Source organism: Emydura macquarii, unplaced genomic scaffold (assembly GCF_026122565.2).
Source record: "Emydura macquarii macquarii isolate MOO-44397 ecotype Brisbane River unplaced genomic scaffold, CSIRO-AGI_Emac_v2 contig_1120, whole genome shotgun sequence".
Lineage (NCBI taxonomy): Eukaryota > Metazoa > Chordata > Testudines > Chelidae > Emydura > Emydura macquarii.
The window spans coordinates 4,601-22,486 of NW_027131257.1; the positions used below are offsets into that span (position 1 = coordinate 4,601).

A 17,886-nucleotide genomic window follows, 5' to 3' on the forward strand; every position below is an offset into this window, starting at 1 on the left:
TGACCTTATTAATTTAAATGAAACCTGGTCTCCACTGATCACATCTGGACAGATTTTCAAAGGCTAAAATGGAACTTAGGCACACAGCTCAAACTTTCTTGCTTTACCCTAGTGAAGGCCTGTGAATGCTGCATCGTTAAGTGTGGTTTACTATGATTGTGTGTCATACTTTGAAAAGAAGGTTTGATTAATATGTATGTAGATACGTTTGAAATTATCAAATATCAATTAATAGGATGTGAAAGACTTTTTTCTGTGATGAATACCCAGGAAAGTCTTTTGGGGAAAAATTGCCCAGGTTTGGGGATACCAGAAAAATAGCACTGATATCCAAAAGAATGAATGAATCAGAGCAACTTAATCTGCCTTGATTTTCTGTTAATCTTTTATTGGAAGGCAAACTCTCTCTCTTTCTCGATTTGTCTCCGTGTGTGATGAAAAAGAATATAATTAAATCTAGGGTGACCATATTTCCCAAACAGGACATTGCGTGTGGCTAGCCCAAGCCTTCCCCTCCATGCATGGGGCTGGCCTGAGCCCCTTGTCCGAGCCCCTTGCCCAATGCCCTCCCTGGGCGGGGCTGAGCCTGAGCCCTGTCTACTTCTTCCCACCGCTGCTCAGGGCTGGTGTTGCCCAAGCTCTGCCACCCCTGTGCAGGGCTGGCATGGTGTCACCCACCCCCCACCTCCCTCCCAGCACGTTCCTCCACACACCCTACTTTTTTTTTTTTTGGCACATTGGCTAGAGCAAGCAGGACAAATGCCCACTTACACACACACACACACACACACACACACACACACACACACACACACACACACACACACACACACACACACACACACACACACACACACACACACACACACACACACACACACACACACACACACACACACACAAAAAAAGTCGGGAGGGCTGGGACAGGGTTTAAAAAAGGACCATCCCGGCCAAAGTGGGACATATGCTCACTCTAATTAAATCTTCAGCATATACATGACGGGACTGATCCTGTACTACTGAAGTTAACTAGAGTTTTACCGTTAACTTTATTGGGATCGTGATTACGCTCACTGTTTTTCTGTCTTTTTTTAATACAAATTTTCCTTTTGTATAGCCACTGTGACAAATGCATTTTTCTCTTGCATGACCAATTACTATAAGTTAAAAATATTAGAAATATATGCAATAATTGACTTTATTTCTGAATGATTTTGTCCAGTGTATTCACAAAGAATAACAATCCACACATTTCAACTGAGCAATGATTCCTAAGTTTAAAAATTGTTAACATACAATTACAACCTCCCAGTATGTATAGCCTTGATAAAAACCATCAAGGCTTATACAGATGTGTTATGCAAATATTTTTTATATACATATACCTCATAGTATACATATGTCTTAACTGGAATATTTGACATCATCATCATCACATCTCCATCTTCTCTGATTAACAGAAGAGAAATTTCAGCCTTTTGTAAGAGGTAGGAAGGTGAGGGAGTGAACACTTTGAAACACACCCTAGAACTGTTCCATGACAGTGAGAGGAGTGAACATCAAGGAACAGTCAAAACAAGCCTGGCACTGACATGAGATATTATTAGCCCAGAATGACAGAAGACCTCAACGAGTGGGTATGTGAAGCAGTAAAACAACATTTGCCGACATTTAATTTCTATTTAAAGTCAAAGTCAACTTTTACATTGCAAAGAAAGATATTTATAAATCTGATGTGAAAATGTAAGCTCTTTTCCCTTGCCATATTATTTTCAAACATAAATGTTAATATGATGATAGGTGTCTCTCCACACCAGGTTGAGAGATTTCTGTGTTTCTGCAAAGGGGGGAAAGAATTATATCTGGATACCCTCTTGCAAAGCAATAAGATGCATTTTAAGACACAGACACTTCTTCTAGCTCTCCTTCTTAACTCCTTCTTAACACATTAGTTTATCATGCTTTCACTGTCACTACGTTAGGAGTATTTTAATTGCATATTACATCTACATTATAATCTTATTTACTGCCTTTAAAAGCACTATGGAAGGTTTTAAAGATTAGCCAAGCAACTTGTTTATTATCAGAATTTATTATTGTTACACATTAAGACCTCTAATCACTTATATAAAGAGCACCTATGGATGACACAGGGAGGCAATTACTTTGACGGTTCATACTGCTGGCACAACGTATTTATTCAAGTTTCCACTTGCAGCACTTTGGCCTATATTGTATTGATTGACTTTTGAAAAAAGACACAGACTTAGATTCTGACTGTGTGGCGACATTAACTATTACAAAATCCACACATTGTAATGTTGACTTTGCTTACTACATACAGGATTTTTATAAAGATTTCGTAGGAAAGATCCAAATTAGAACTCTAACCTATATCCTTTCACATACATTGTTAAACCCTCGGAATTGCTGGGAATGGATTTAATGGGGTCCTATCCAGTAATGCAGAAGGGATATCAATATGTGCTGAGAGCTACAGATTATTTTTTGAAATAGGTGGAAGGATTTCCACTTCAAACACGATAGCACATGAGGTGGATAAGAAACACTAAAATTATATATTGATATGGAAGTCCCGATCAGATACTGGCAGAGCTGGGTTCCGAATTGAATAATGAGGTAACAATTTACACTGGGCATTGTAGTAAGTATAAAATCTGTCATAAGGCCTGTAAAACAGGCTAAGGCCTAAGTGGAAAAAGCCAAGTGCACAGGAGTATAAGTGGAAAAAAACAAGCTAACTGAAATTGGCACAGGAAAGTGCTGATACTATAAATATATAAGAATGCCAAAATATTACTAAAATGCAAATTATGTAGCAGGTATAGGAGGCACCGAGATATCAAAGAGAACTAACTCCCTAAAATGACACTTTGATGAACAGAAATGACTAAAAAGTGATAAATGGACTTGTTTTGCCCAAATCAGCCAATTAACAGAAAAAGGTGGTATTAGACTACGTCAAGAGGGTGGCAACTACCTACTTCAAAGGGGGCAGAATGAAATTGTGTGTAACAATGTATAAAAGAGGGCGTCAGAGGGAACAAAGCTGTCCGGTCTATGGGATAACAGAAAGTCCCGCCGTTGGGCCGTGGCCATTGTAACGCTGCCTATACGAAACCGACCCAGAGATACTCTGTAGGTCACTTCTCATTGTGCCACACGCAATAAACCGGGCCTGGGTGCCTTCGTTGCTCAGCTAATCCATGGTCGTGTTGATTCATTCGATCGTGAGAGCCGTCTCGGTTTCCTGGCCAGAGCTGGGACAGCATCTGCACAGGGACACACGCACGCAGCCTACACTGATCAACATCGGTGGCCAACACATCGTACCACAGGCGTTATTTTCACCATATGGTCACCTACACACTCACAGCAGTGTGACGGGGCTGTTAGCAGCTACACACTGAGCCCTTTGGAGCCAGCCCCCTGATCACGGAGAACACCAGGGCACGGGTGTAGTGAGGGGAGCAGGGACTGAGGTAGTTGGGTTTGGAAGGGTCGAGGGGAAAACTTGAACCTGTCGGGAGCCTGGTGAAGTAACTAGCTCCCAAGCTTGAGCAGAGAGCAGCAGCATAATAGGCTGAGCCAGGCAGCAGGAAGGGGCTCCACATAACTGCTGCTGTGCTGTGATGTGCCTGCAGCATAGAGAGTAATAAAGATATTTGTGCTGCTTAATTGTCATAGCAGCCCTGCCTGCCAGGGGCTCCAGGAGCTGATGGTGGAGCCCTTCCACAGTCAGATATTTACAAATGAACATCCCCACCATGGTCGCTGGGAGAGTTTGTGCTGTAAGTTGTTGTTGACAACACAAGTTTATGTCTTCAAGTACCAAAAATGATTTTGTACTGTAACCTGCTTTTCCACTGTAATAACACAGTAAGATTGGGTAAGAAACCCCAGAATATACCCATAATGTCAGTGGGAAATAGGAAAGGAACACAGGTATTTCAGAAGGAAATTTTATGAGAAAATTATCTAGTTTCAGCTCAACTGTTCCCTGTCTGAAAAACTGGGAATAACACGTAGCTTCACCAGCTCCTACCATCTAGAAACCAGCCGACAGGATGAAAAGCAACTGACTCCATCACAGGGTAATTTTAGTGGATTTATTTTCAAACACTCAAGATAACGAGAAGGTGCTGTGCCATGAATTGAATATTTTAAATAAATTTTCAAAACTGAATTACATTGAAAATGTTCACACTGCACCAAGGTGAAAACAAAGAAATAGTTGTAGCCATGCCCTCTGATGTTCCTCCCCTCGCACTCGGCTCAGCGATCCTGTCCAGTAATTAGGATACATTTGCTGGAACAACTTTATCTTCTGTGTGCTCTAAATCCCACATGACTGCTAGAAATAACCAAACAGGTTGTCCCGAGGGTGGATTGGGGAGACGGAACCTTTATTGCCTGCTCGTTCCCCCTCGACACCACGAGTGAGCGATGACGGGATTACTTTACAATCCTTTTACCCATAACAGTATGTAAATGTATACATTCCCAGCAGCTCCCCATAGACCCTTATTGGGTTACATTGACATCTATAAAATGAATATTAACAACTACATAATGAGTACAATTATACCTGCCCCTGTTTGTTGTTTACAGGATAATTGCACAGAGCGCAGGCATGTTACCTTGAAACTTACTAACATTCTTTAAAATATACAACATGCAAGGGAAGGAAAGATGATAATGCTCTGTTCCCGCCAAAGGCCTTGAGCAGAAGGGGGAATAGTTATTTGTTAGTCTCATTCCTTGCACAGATGGCCAGGAAGGAAGGAAAAGAAGAGAGAACAAATTCTAGCTAGAATTCACACCAAGTAACAGAAACAAGGTTTGCCGGTGCCATGACCCCATTTGCTGTAGCTTAGGCCTGACCATTTGTCCAGTTTTTAACTCTTTACTCTCCTGCAATGAGCACAAAAATATCACCCTATGAACTGATACCTGGGCTCCTTCCCCTAAGTGGGTCCCATTCGCCCAGCCTGGCCCCTCGCTCACAGAGCCCTGGGGCTGGGCTCTCACCCCTCTTCCCCTGACCCAGCTAACAAATCCCCTCCCCCAGTTCTCCCCCCTCCCCCCATGGTGCTGGGACCAGCTCCCCCCACAGGCTGAGGCTGCAGCGCAAAGCAGCCCATACAGCAGGGCCCCAGGGCTCTCACCCCTGCCCCCGCGCTTCCTCCCCCCTTCCTCCCCCCCAGTCATTTTTGCAACGGGCTGTTCCTCCTTGGGCCTCTCTCCCCTCCCTCCTCGTTACATCCCCCCAGAGTCTTCCGTATGTCAGCTGGGCTCTTCCCTTCCTGCTGCTGCAGCCCCCTCCCTGTCCAAACTTCAGCATCCACTCCTGATGCTGCACGAACCCAACTCACATCCCCTATCTGCCCCTTCTCTGCCCCTCTCCCTTCCCCCATCTGACAGGTCTGATGCTGGGAACTGAGGGGCGGGTGGCAGGGGGGCAGGCGGGTGATGCCCTTTAGACCCTCCCCTGGGAACAGGCCTGGGGGCTGCTCAGCACTGGGAGGGGACTGTCTCTGCTGTGGGTGTCGCTGTCAGGGACAGAGATTCCCTCTGGCCTGGGCTGGGACTGGACAAATGATCAGGGGAGCCGCGTTTTCACCCCCAGAATTGACACCAGGACAGAAATAAGGGCGAAGCGTCCCGGAGAAGGTGCCAGTGACAGTGCAGAGCTGGGACCTGTCAGTGACATTGTAAAATGAGACCTCGCCCGCCTCATAGTCCAAGAAAATCCCCACCCGGCTGGGCCTGACAATCCCAGGGAGGGGAGTCCTCTGGGAGTTGTAGGCCTCGTATTCCCCATCCCACAGACCCACGACCCAGTATCCATCCTCAGGTTTGGGTGTGACCGTCCCCTTCCTGCTCACAGATTCCCTACAAACCCCTAGGTCCCACTCAGGCTTGTCTCCCACCTGCACCTCCCAGTAACGCCTCCCGCCTGGGAACCCCCTCAGCGCCCAGCACACAGACATAAGTATCAAATCTCTTAGGATTGTCGGGTAGATCCTGGCGTGTGTCTCCGCATCTCACATATTTCCCATCCTCAGACAGGATGAGGTAGGGATTTGCCGTGTCTGGATCCAGAGTCACGTCCACTGGGGAGAGAGTCACAGAGTCAGGGCCGGGGCAGGGGCTGGTCACGGGGATCAAAGGGAAATTAACCTGTGTCCCCATTAATCACTGGGGGGAGGGGGTTGTTGCCGATTAAGGGGAATCAGGGCCTCTCTGCCCATGGGAGCGAACTTGAGGGGAAGGAGAGCCGGAGCAGGGGATGGGTGGGGTGGGAAGGTGTCAGTGGGAGCAGGGAAGGGGAGGGGACAGGCTGATGCTGGGAGAGGTTAAGGAGGGGCAGAGGGGGAGGGGCAGGCACAAGGGCAGTGGGGGAAGGGAAGAAGCAGGCAGCAGGAGGACAGAGGGGGTGAAGGGAGGGGCAGGTTCCAGGGGGAACAGGGAAGCAAGGGAATGGGGGGCACCAGGGAGCAGGGGAATGAGGAGGGGGGCTCTAGGGGGAAAGGAGAGTGAAGAGGCCAGGTGCCAGGGGTGGTGAAAGAGAACAGGCAGGCACCAGGGGCACAGAGTGAGGCACGAGCCGGGGGCAGTGGAGGTGTCTAGGGCAGGGGTGATCAACGCAGGGCAGAGCGAGGGCTGGGGCAGGTGCCAGGGGGCAGAGTGGGGTGATGGGAGGGGTTGGTACCAGGGAGGATAAGGGGGAAGAGGAGCCCCAGGGAGGCAGATGGGGAGTGAAAGGAGGGGTTGGCCCCAGAGGACTCGAGGGAGCAGGGGAAGAGGTAGCCCCCAGTGGCAGAGGGGTCACAAGGGGAGTGGGGGGCACCAGGTGGGCCAAGGATGGGGCTGGGGAAGATGCAGGTGACGAGGGGACAAAGGAGGCCGAGGGGTGGGGCAGGTACCACAGGGGTATGGGGGGGGGGGAGTGAGGGGTGTTTTGGGCACTAAAAGGGAGATGGGGGAGGGAAGGGGCATGTAGAGGGTTTTTCGTCCCTCCCTGGCAGTCTGGGAGGGAGGCCACCCCCTCACTATCCTTCCTCAGCAGGGGTAATCCCAGCTTGGGACTGAGGGGGAACAGTCCCCGAGCGTTACTTAGTTCAATGGCCCCAGTGGGGTAGCAAGCAGTCTAATGGCCACCGGTGTGGTCGGGGAAGGGGGAGGGGGACTCAGGCCCACCCGACTCCACTGCTTCCCAGCCCAGGTCCCTAGCTGTAGCGGAGGGGTATGCAACGAGGTCCGTGGGGTAGGCTGCGGGGTCAGCGGGGTCCCATCCGTAACACGCTGACCCGCTGTCTGACTCCCCAGATCCCGGACTGTGTGACCACTCCCCTGGGCTACTTCCTTCCCCCTGTCCCTCAGGTACCTGGGTCCTAGTGTCCAGTCACCCTCGTCAGGGTAGATATCCAGGGGCAGGGTGTAGAACCCCTCGACTTTGTCAGGGAGTGGCCGGTCGGACCTCCTCGGGGCCGTCAGCAGGGGGCAGCTCCTCCAGGTCGGGCCCCGTCAGGGTCCACGCCTTGCCATCGTTCTCTTGCCCTTCCAGGGGCAACTCCTCCAAGTCTTGGCCTCGTAGGGCTACCTCCTCCACGTCGGCGTCAGGCAACTCTTCCAGGTCCTCGACCCTCGGAATCCCCTGCTCCGATGGGGTGGGGGAATCCGGAGGTACCGCGGGGCCCCAAACTTCGCGCTGCACCTTCGCCTGCTCCCGGACGCCGGCCCTAGTCCGCTTCCCTGGATACCTGGTCTCGGTCGGCTCACCGGGGTACCAGGCTGCCGGCAGCCCTGGAGGGCCAGGAGGGACGTCCTTCCCCTCTGGGTGCTGGGCTCCAATTGAGCTCTTGGGCCTCTCTTTTGTACTTCCTGCCCCGCCCCCTCGCTTCCGGGTTGGGAGACAGGCAGGCTCTAGCTCCGTCCACACCGGCCTGGTCTGGTTCTCCCTGGCTGTCTGGGAGGGAGGCCACGCCTCCTCACTACAGGGCAGACCCCAGGTGCCAACAGCAGAGTGAGGATGGGGCAGGCACCAGGAGGGCTCAGGGGGTCTAGTGGAGGGGTGGATGCAAGGAGGGCACAGAGGGGAGGGGCAGGTGTCAGAGGAGAATAGGGGGGCAGAGAGAGGGAGGTGTAGAAGGGTGGTCCCTTGGTGGGGCAGATAGGGACAAAGGGAGGATAACAGGGAGGGCGAGGATGGGATAAGAGGGGGTGGGACCCACAGGGTAAAGGGAGTGGGGGAGGGGTGAGCACCAGGTTTAACAAGGGGCAAATAGAGGAGAGGACCAGACGTGGGTCCCTGGGATCAGAATGGGGAGTCGAGTGGCACTGACCGGTCGGGGCTGGTGGGGTGGCTGGAAGGAAAGGGTTAATCCCAGCGCGGTGGCACTTTGCTGCCTGGCCCCGGCTGGTCTGTGCCCTCTGGGTGCAGCGCAGGCCGTGTGTCTCTGAGCAGGTCCCTGCCCACTCGTCCCAGACACGGATAATCCAGGTGCCAAGGGAAGGAGCCGCCCCAGCAGCGTCGCACTGGTCCCAGCACGAGCTGAGCCGGCGAGCGCAGCCATCAGAGCAGCAGCGTCCCCACCTGCAGGGGGGGGTCAGCGCTGGGCAACAGGCCGGGCTGGGTCAGGGGTGGGAGCTCTGGCAGTGAGCACGGGGCCAGCACCAACGGCCCTGCTGGACACCCTGGGCCTGGCCAGCCTGGGGCAGACAGCGAGTCTCTCAGGGCCTGGGACTCTGCCCGGGAGGGGTGACAGCTTGGGGTTCCCTGCCCAGGACAGGGTGACAGGGGGAGGGGACAGGATGCTCCCCAGGGGTCAGTGATTCCCTAGGATGAGGCACTGGGAAGACGAGCTCAGGATCCCAACAGGCTCATGGGCCAGGGTCAGAACTGGCCGGAGCCCAGCCGTGCCGGGGCCGGTGGGAGGGGAGCCGGGATGTGCTGACTCTGGCCGGTCACAGGGAGGGAGCCCAGGTTTCGGGCATTACGGGGGCTGGTGCCAGGAGCAGCTGCAGGGAGTGAATCTCTGCTAGGAGAGGGGCTGGAGTCACTGACACAGGTTTGGCCTCGGTTACCTGCAGATCCTCGGGCTCTTCTGAGTTCTGGAACAAACCAGCAGAGAGAGAGAGGTGAGAATTCACACTGCAGGGGCACCTGGAGCGGGGTCCAGTGCAGGGGCAAGGGGGGCTGACCCTGGACCAAACAGCCCTGACGGTGCAGCAGCCGCTCTAGCCAGGTACATGGACCTGTTCCCACTGCACTCAGCTCTGCACCGTCTCACAACAGCCCAGGGTTAGAAAGGTTCTGACTCTGTTTTGTTTTTCTCTCCCATGTTCTTGTCCCATGTTCACCTGCTGGGTTTCTCTCCTGTGCAGAGGCTGCTCCATACAGGGGAACAGGCTCCCAGCGGCTGCTGTGCCCTCCTGTAAGGTCTGAGGCCTTGTTTTTTGGCTAAGCAGTAACAGCCATAGTAGAAGAGACAGCAGCCATAAGCTAAGCAGCATGCAGTCACATCTTCACTGTTCTGAAATTACATCCAGACAATGTAGTATCGGGCTGTTAAGAAGGTGCTACTGTCCTAATAGTACCTACTGCCACCAGATAAAGAAACAGATCTTAAGATGCTTAAAGAAAATGTTGTCTGGCAAGGAATCACTTATCAACAGTGGTGCTTATAAACTCTACACTTCTTATTGTTTTGTCTGTATGGGACCCACTTCTCTATTGTATAAGAGTTCCAGAGGGGTAGCCGTGTTAGTCTGTATACAGCAAAAACAGAGATAGAATGAGCATCTCCATCTGACGAAGTGAGCTGAGTCTCACGAAAGCTTATGCCTTCAAAAATTAAATTTGTTAGTCTTTAAAGTGTCACAGAACTCTCATTGTTTTTACTTCTCTATTGTGTATTGAATGATTTCTGTTTGGTTCTTTGATTGTTTCTGGCTGTTGCATAACTAAGATAATTGAGTGTGGTTAATTAAAGTGGTCGTGTATGATTGCTTAAAAAATAATTTTGCAATATGTTAAGATTGGTCAAAGATTTATTTTGTAATATGATTGGTTAAGGTGTAGCTAAGCAGGACTCATGTTTCACTATAAAAACTGGGGTCCAAGAGGCAGACCAGCTAGAAGAAGAAAAGGGGAACAAGAAAAATAAGAAGGAAAGACCTGAAGGAAAAAGAAGAATCCACCTCCAAGACACCGCCCAAGATCAGACCTGCTAGAATCCTCTGCACGACCCTGACATGCAGCAACCAGAATCCAGATGAGACTGACCTTGCCTGGCTACCAGGGAAAGTCCGCCTGCCTGATGAGGATTGGTGAGCACAGCCCTGTATGCTTAGCATGTGTACTATGTTTGGTCATTATTAATAGAGAATAGGGATATTACTGTGTAAGGCTCCTTCAGAGGTATAAGATCCTGCAAACCCGCAGAGAATTATGCCCGGAGCCCTACGGATTGGAGAGGATGGGGTGCCCTAGTGTGTGAGTAACACTGCCCTAGAACAGCTACTCAGGATTCTCACCTCTCTCTGCAGCCAGCCCCTCTGCAAGGAAAGAGAAAAAGAAAAATCAATAATGAGTCCCAGTCCCTGTATCACCAGTGCTAACAATCATTCCATCACAGCTGCCAGATGATACGATACCAGTGAGAGAAGAGGCACTAAGGGCTTGTCCACACTTAAACCGCTACAGTGGCACTGCTGCAGCTGCCCCACTGTTGCACTTCAGTGTAAACGCTCCCTATGCCGACGGAGGGGTTCTCCTATCGGTGCAGTTACCCCACGTCCCTGAGAGGCGGGGACACAGGTCAGCTTAACTACACCACTTAGGTGTGTGCATTTTTCATGCCTCCGAGAGACAGTTATACTGATCTCATTTTCTGGGCCTGACCAGGCATAAGGCCCAAGAAGCAGCTTTTCACTGGGATTTAGGCACCTAAAGATGCAGACAGACACCTCGGGAGATTTGTCCAAGTGCTGAAGCAGCTCAGACACTTCACTCCTACTGAAATCAATGGGAGGTAGGTGCTTAACCTGCTTTGGGGCATTTTAAAATCCCACCATACCCCTAAAAACCTCTGAAAATCTGCCCTAAGGTGCTCAAAACAGTAGGGCCAGATGCTCAGCTGGTGTAAATCAGCAAAGCTCCACTGACACCAGGGAGCTGACAACCTGGCCTGAGTCTGTCTGTGGTAACGTGTCTCACGCTGACCAGCTACCAACGTTCCCAAGAAATATCCCGCTTGTCCCTCTGCCCACGTAGGGCACATTGGAGGGAGACTCTCTCGTTTCCCAGCAGGAGGGCGCTGCCACAGGGATAGTTGCAGCGGGGAAGGCACTTTCTCGCCAAGCTCCTCTTTGTTGCAACACAGTACCTGATATGTCCACCTCTCGCCCCCACCTACCCACCTGGTGCATCAGTAAAACCTCGACCTGACCTTATTAGGCCATTAGCTCACTCCTGCTGAAACTGACCTTATTAGGCAATTTCCTCGCTCCTCCTGAAACTGACCAGGTGACTGTGAGCAGCTGTCTACCTGACCTGTAGCACAGCCACCCTAACGGTCGGCTCACCTCCCAGCCAAAGGTTTGCCCTGATTCAAATGTCTCCCCTCCAATCAGGAGTAACCTTGGCCACCTGAAGCCATTAGTATAAAGCCAGGGCACGCCCCAGGCTCCAGTGAGAGAACTCACCATCTGCCAGACCCATCAGCTGGCCTGTCTCTTTCTCTCCCGCTCTGGACTCCCAGTGTGACCGTGTAAGCCTGCTCTGTGTTGCTGTTTTTGCTTCTGGGTGTCATGTTGCAACTCTTCCTTCTGAGTCTGGTAAAATCCTAACCCTCTCTCTCTTTTAGCTTCGGTTTTAACTTGCCCTGAAAGCAACAGCCGTGCCCCCCCTCCCCCGTTCCTAACCCTCTCTCTCTTTTAGTTTCTGTTTTAAACTCCGTTTGCCCCTTGCAGTTAACTGCCTGTTTGCCCCCCCACCCCTTTCTGTGCCCTGTAATTAACTCATTGTCTGTGAAATCTCTATGTGAAAGCATTCCCTCGTGTAGTTAACTGCTTCTGCCTCTGTGCTTTTCAGTTAACAGTCTGTGTAACCCCTTTCTGTTTCCTACAAGTAACTAGTTGTCTGTGTAGCATAGTGGTAAGTGTACCTGTCTGCCAGGTGGGAGATCAGGGTTTGATTCCTGGTTAAGAAACCACTGTCTGTTTAATATTAGTTTAGGTCTTTGTAGTTAGTTGCCTGTTTAATACTTTCTTATATCAGTTTATGTTTTGTGCTTAATTGTTTTTATGTCTTTTTATAACTAGTTAAAACCTATATTACTCCTGTGTTCATAATTAAACTCATTTATTTCCAATCGATTCATTATTGACTCTGGGGGATCATTTACCTGTCGGAACACTCTTCTCAGCCATCGATGTCTTTATGGGAAATCTGCCTTTCTGCTCAGAAAAGCTTCCCTGGAGCTCAGAAATCCACCAACCCCCTGCTCCCCTCCTCCAAACAGAGACAATCACAGCCCAGCAGCGTGGCTGTCAGGAGCCAGGACACAGTCAGCCAAGCACAGTGATCAGAGCAGGCATCAGGTGCTGAGAAATGGAACCAAGGGCCAGAACCAGAACCAGAGCCCGAAGCTGAATGCCCAAGTAGAGGGTCAAACCAGAGTCAGAGCCAGGAATGGGAGCTGAGAGTTAGAACTAGGTTATCTGGGTCAAGGAAGGCAGGAGCAGGGCTGGGTCCAAGGCAGAAGCAAGGCTGGGACAAGGCAAAGAAGCAAGACCAAGGGAGGGTCTAACCCAGCAGCAGGTCAGGGAATTACATTTGTACCAAGGCAGCCTCCAGGAGTTTCCCCTAGGCCTTAAACAGCTTGCCTGGGCCAAGGGTGGGGAGCCCTGCCAGCCAGGGCCTCTGGGCAGGACACAGGACATCCAGGGGTGCTTGGCCCCACAAGCTCACAGCCCATCAATGGCTGCCCCACCAGCAGTGCTGGCTGCGGGTGTGGATGCAGCAATTGCCCACGGACCCACAGACCCAGATTCTCGCCCTGTGGATCCTCATGGCAGCTCCATGTTCAACCTCAGATGGCTGAACTGCAGAGCTAGAGCAGTGAGCAGCACATCGGAGCCGGAGAGAAACACCCAGAAATTCTGAACAGCAGCAGCTGCAGGAGAGTCAGCCCCTGAGCTCAGCTGGCCAGGCCAGAGCGGCAGTGACTGCGAATGATCTGCCCCGCTCTGTATGAACACTCAGGGACTGACAACAACCCAACCAACGGTGCCTCCCCTCCTGCAGTCTCAGCTCCGCAGCTTCCCCGTGGGAGTCCCCCACCTGTCCCTGCCCGGACACTATAAGAGAGAAACCCTCAGAGCGTCCCTTACCCAGGAATCCCGTCACAGCCCCCTGGAGATTGTTCTCTCGAGCGAAATCCCAGATTCTCTTTTCCAGCTCAGGGGATTTGGGCACAGGATGTGGAGACGTCACCTTCTCTCCCCTGCAGGACACGAGTGTGTTTATTCCTCTCCCTCCTTAGCCCTTAGTCCCCGCACCGCAAATACGGAAAGGGGAGCGGGTAGGAGCTGGGGCCACAGGCAGAGCTAACAGAGCCGTGACCTCTGCTGCCCAGGGAATTTAGTGCCTGCACAATCTGCCAGGGCCCAGCCTGGGGACTGGCAGCCTCTCTCCGTCCAGAGAGAAAACACAGCCTGGGCAGTGCCAGCCCCAGCTCCCCTCACACCCAGCCTGGCCCACGTTCCCCACCAGGACCTGGAGGGGCCACTCCCAGGGCTGAGAGAGGGGCCCATTCTCCAGGCCCAGCTGCTCCTCTGCATCTCCTCTCAGCCTCCAAGGGGCCTGGTCACTCCCCATGGGGTGGGGGGTTCTGGGATGTGGAAACAGCCCCTCTGCGGCATGAGATGGGACACTTGTCTCTTCCGCCCCTGGGCCCCCTCACACGGGACAGGCTTTGGGCCATGGCAGAGCTGGGTCCAGGTCCCAGCTGGGCCCTCGGGGTGACAGGCCCCAGCCCCAGTAATGATCCCCTGAGCCAGCCCGGATCCAGGGAGCGTTCTCCAGCCCTCAGCTATGGTGTGATCCCCTTCCCAGAATGGGTCATAGAGCCACAGCTCCAGCCACCCCAGGGTGATGGGGATGGAGGGAGGCTGGATCCAGAGGATGAGACTGTCCCGCGGTTGGGGATCTGGGGGCTGGGTCTGTAGCCGGGTCTCTGAGTCTCTTCCCAGCACGACGGGGTGTGAGGGGCAGACGAGCCCGGACGTACCTGCTCACGGCGCTTCTGACACCCTAGAGGGGAACGAGAGACAGAGCAGAGAGTCAGTGCCCACGGCCCAGCCCAGCCACTGCCCCAGACGGGTCACTCTGCTCCCACAGCCACAGCCCCAGAGGCTGCTCCCCAGTGGGGTGGAGGCACTAAAAGGCTGATCCTCCCCTTTCCAAACTGCTGCTCTGCAGGGATGGTATGGCCTCTGCATTGAGACCTGGGGCTGGAACAGCCTTTCACCAGCTTCCCTGACAGCCTAAACTCCTGTCTCTCTGCAGACTCGGGGCCCCTGGCCCTGCAGACACCCCAGGCTGGGCTCTGTGCACCGAGTTACCCTGTGAGCCCCAAGTGACTCAGGGGCCGTCCCCTCCCTGCGCTGGGCTCTGGGACCGCCTGACACGGTCTCACATGCAGCAGTTCAGGCGCCGGCTGCTGACACTTCCCCTCCAGCTCCGTGATCAGGGCGCTGAGCCGGGAAATCTCCTCGCACAGCTGGGTGCTGTTTTCCTCCCTCCTCCTCCCAATCTCCTCGTCCAGCTCCCCCAGCCGGGCCAGCAGGAGGCGCTCTTGTTCAGCCAGGAACTGGCGCAGCTGCTCAACCTCGGACACCACCAGCTGCCTCTCCACTTCCGTCTGCCTCTGGGGGGCACAGAGAGATGCAGGGACAGGGCAGGGACACGGGGAGAGCGGGGCATCATGGGAAATGGCACGAAGCCTTGTCCAGGCTGCACAGAGCGTTTCATGTCACTTCTCTGCCAGTAGAACTGTGTCTACACCAGGGCTCTGGCCAGGAGTAAAAAATGTCACCAAAAATCATCCCCCCAAACCCCATCACGGTACCAGCAACAGATTTCAGTGTAGACCAGGCCTTGGCAAACGCTGCTGCCCAAACACCCGATGGCATCACTGGAAATGTCTGACACTCAAACCCTGGGAGCAGCAAATGTCTCCCCAGCTTCCCCCTGACCCCCTGCGACACCTGTGCATATTCAGCAGTTCTAGTCTCCTCTCACCCCCAGTGCTACAGAGGCAGAGCCAGAGGCTGCTCCCAGCTACCCTGTGTGACCCCCCTGACTTCAGCGGGGTCACTCCTGATTTACACCAGGTACCTGAGAGCAGAGTCTGCCCCGCACTGTTTAAAATGCCCTAAACTCCCTCACTGCATCGACCCTGGAAATCCTTCACCCTCCTGAATTACAGACACCAAACAGGGCAGAGACTCCCCCTGCTGCTGTCGCTGGCGCCCCTCTGCAAACCTGCTGGGCGGGGCAGGGCACCTACCAGGAGCCTCTCGCTCTCCTTGTCTCAGTCGGATTTCAGTCCCTGGAGCTCTTCTCTCTCCTCCCTCACACGCTGCAGGCGGCTCAGGATTTGCTCCTGCAAACACAGACAAGGGCTCTGGGGGCTGGTTCGGGTCCTTGCTTTGTGCCCTGTGATCGTCACTGAGCAGAGGCTGGGGAACCACGTCCCCTTCTCCAACCCACTGAAAAGTGACTGACCCCAGCTCCAAGGGAACTCCCCGGGCAGAGCTGCTGGGCCTGGTCCGGCTCCTCCCCAGCACCATCAGCCCCAGGAACGTTCTTTGGTCCTGGGATTGGGCACTTCCCAGGTTCCAATCCAGGGCTGTTCAGATCCAGGCCAGGGGCTCTGTGAGTGCAGAGGCTGGGCCTGTAACTCCCAGCCATGGCGATAATTGCGCCCTACCCTGTACTCCTGGGCAGCCTCCTCGATGGGCAGCGCGGTGTGAGCACGGTGAGCCCGGGACTCTCTGCAGATCATGCAGATGGGGGCTTGATCCTCCTGACAGAAGAGTTTCAGAGCCTCCTGGTGTCTCTCACACACTCTGCCCCCCTCGGGCTCCGGCACCGCCTGCAGCCTCAGGCGTTTCACTAACTGCACCACGTTGCCCAGCTGCCTGTTGGGCCGCAGGTGTCTCTGCTGGGCGGGTTCTCGGCACTGGGGGCAGGGGAAGTTTGGCTCCGACTCCCCCCAGCACTGGCTGATGCAGGCTCGGCAGAAGTTGTGCCCACACTCGATAGTCACCGGCTCTGTGAAATACTCCAGGCAGACGGAGCAAGTCACTTCGTCCTGGAAGCTCCTGGCCAACTCCCCGGCAGCAGCCATGGCTCCTCCGCCCTGGCCGGGAAACAGCCACTATGGTTTAGTTTACCTTTCCTGAGCTCAGAGAAGCTGGTTTGGCTGGCATTGACTGGGGCGTTTCCCTTCCTGCTGTTTGGCGCGCGCCCCGGCCTGAGCTGCAGTGAGTCACCCCCTGTGTCAGAGACCTGGGGCAGGGGAGACAGAGCCAGGGCCAGGGGAGTTGTTTGGTGTGGCTTCGTTTTTTCATAGTATATTTTATTATATTTTTAAATAGCTACATACACTGTACTAGCTCAGCAATGTGGTGCTCCTGCCCCTGCACAATATTGTGATGTAAGGATATTACCTCACTAGCTGTATTTTTCAGTGCGTGTAGATTCACTGAATTTAGGATTCCCGTGCCTGCTCCCAGACCCCCCACTATGGTATCAGTTACATCTCCCCACCAGTGGGAGGGGGAATGTTCCTGCTGTAGAGAGCTGAACCAAGCATTAAACAAAGGAGTTCTATCAGGTGTACTCTTGGGCTGGGTTAGCGTTAAGTTATTCTTAGTCCAGTTAACTGTGATATGCAGGGTTATTGTAGACCATGAAATTTCAGCTAGGCTGGGCCTACTTAAAAATTAATTTACCAAATATTAATAAGATGCATATTGCAGAGTATGTGAAATTGTGGTTGGAGTCCCTTTTGAAAAGGGGTAATTGTTTCTTATTGCAACACACCCCTGCTGTCTTTCTATTCTCAAAGTATGTCTGGTATTTCATTGAGATAACTGCTTATTAATTGCCTGTCTTGTCTGGACCATCTTCCCTAATGAACTTATCCTCTGGGAGTAACTCATCTATGCAGTAAACAGACGTGTTAAATGCAGGGCGTGCTAGACCTCCATGGCTCCAGATCTCTAAAATATCAAAAGCCCATGGCTGGATGCCACCCCAGGAATTGCTCAATTTAATCACAACAACCCCAATACCCATTTGTTTGAAGGGTGGAACACTGAAACTAAACACCACATCTAGGTGGCTAGAGCCTTTTCACTAAGTAAAGCACATGGGTCTCTCCCTCTTGTATTGTTCTCTGAAATTCGTGTGTTTACTCATGTAAATTACCAAAATGCTTTGAAAAACATTGGATTTAAGAATATAAAAGAGAAGCAATGGAACGGGTAAAAAGGCAAGCAAGATTCAAGACTGAAGAACCACTCTGGACAAGAAACTGACAAGACCTGCCATCTTGCCCAGCTGTCTTCTGAGACCACAGATCCAGGTTCTCGGGGGAAGCTTCTAAGAAACCATCGCCGCCTCTTCCCTGCACTGGTGAGGATAATTGCTTTTGCAGCTAAAATATACTGGACTTTTGGTTTGGGGGCTCATTTTATATGTTTATAAGTATAGTAATTAAAGCCTTTCTGTCATTATTGAACGAGAGTCGTGTCAATTCCTGAGCACACGAATAGAAGATCCCA

At 52.5% G+C, this 17,886-nt stretch overlaps 1 pseudogene; it reads right to left on the reverse strand.

Annotated features, from left to right (window-relative positions):
• Positions 1-5,442: 5,442 nt before the first annotated feature.
• LOC137151980 (zinc finger protein RFP-like) lies at positions 5,443-16,445 on the reverse strand (annotated as a pseudogene).
• Between the last annotated feature and the right edge of the window lie 1,441 nt (positions 16,446-17,886).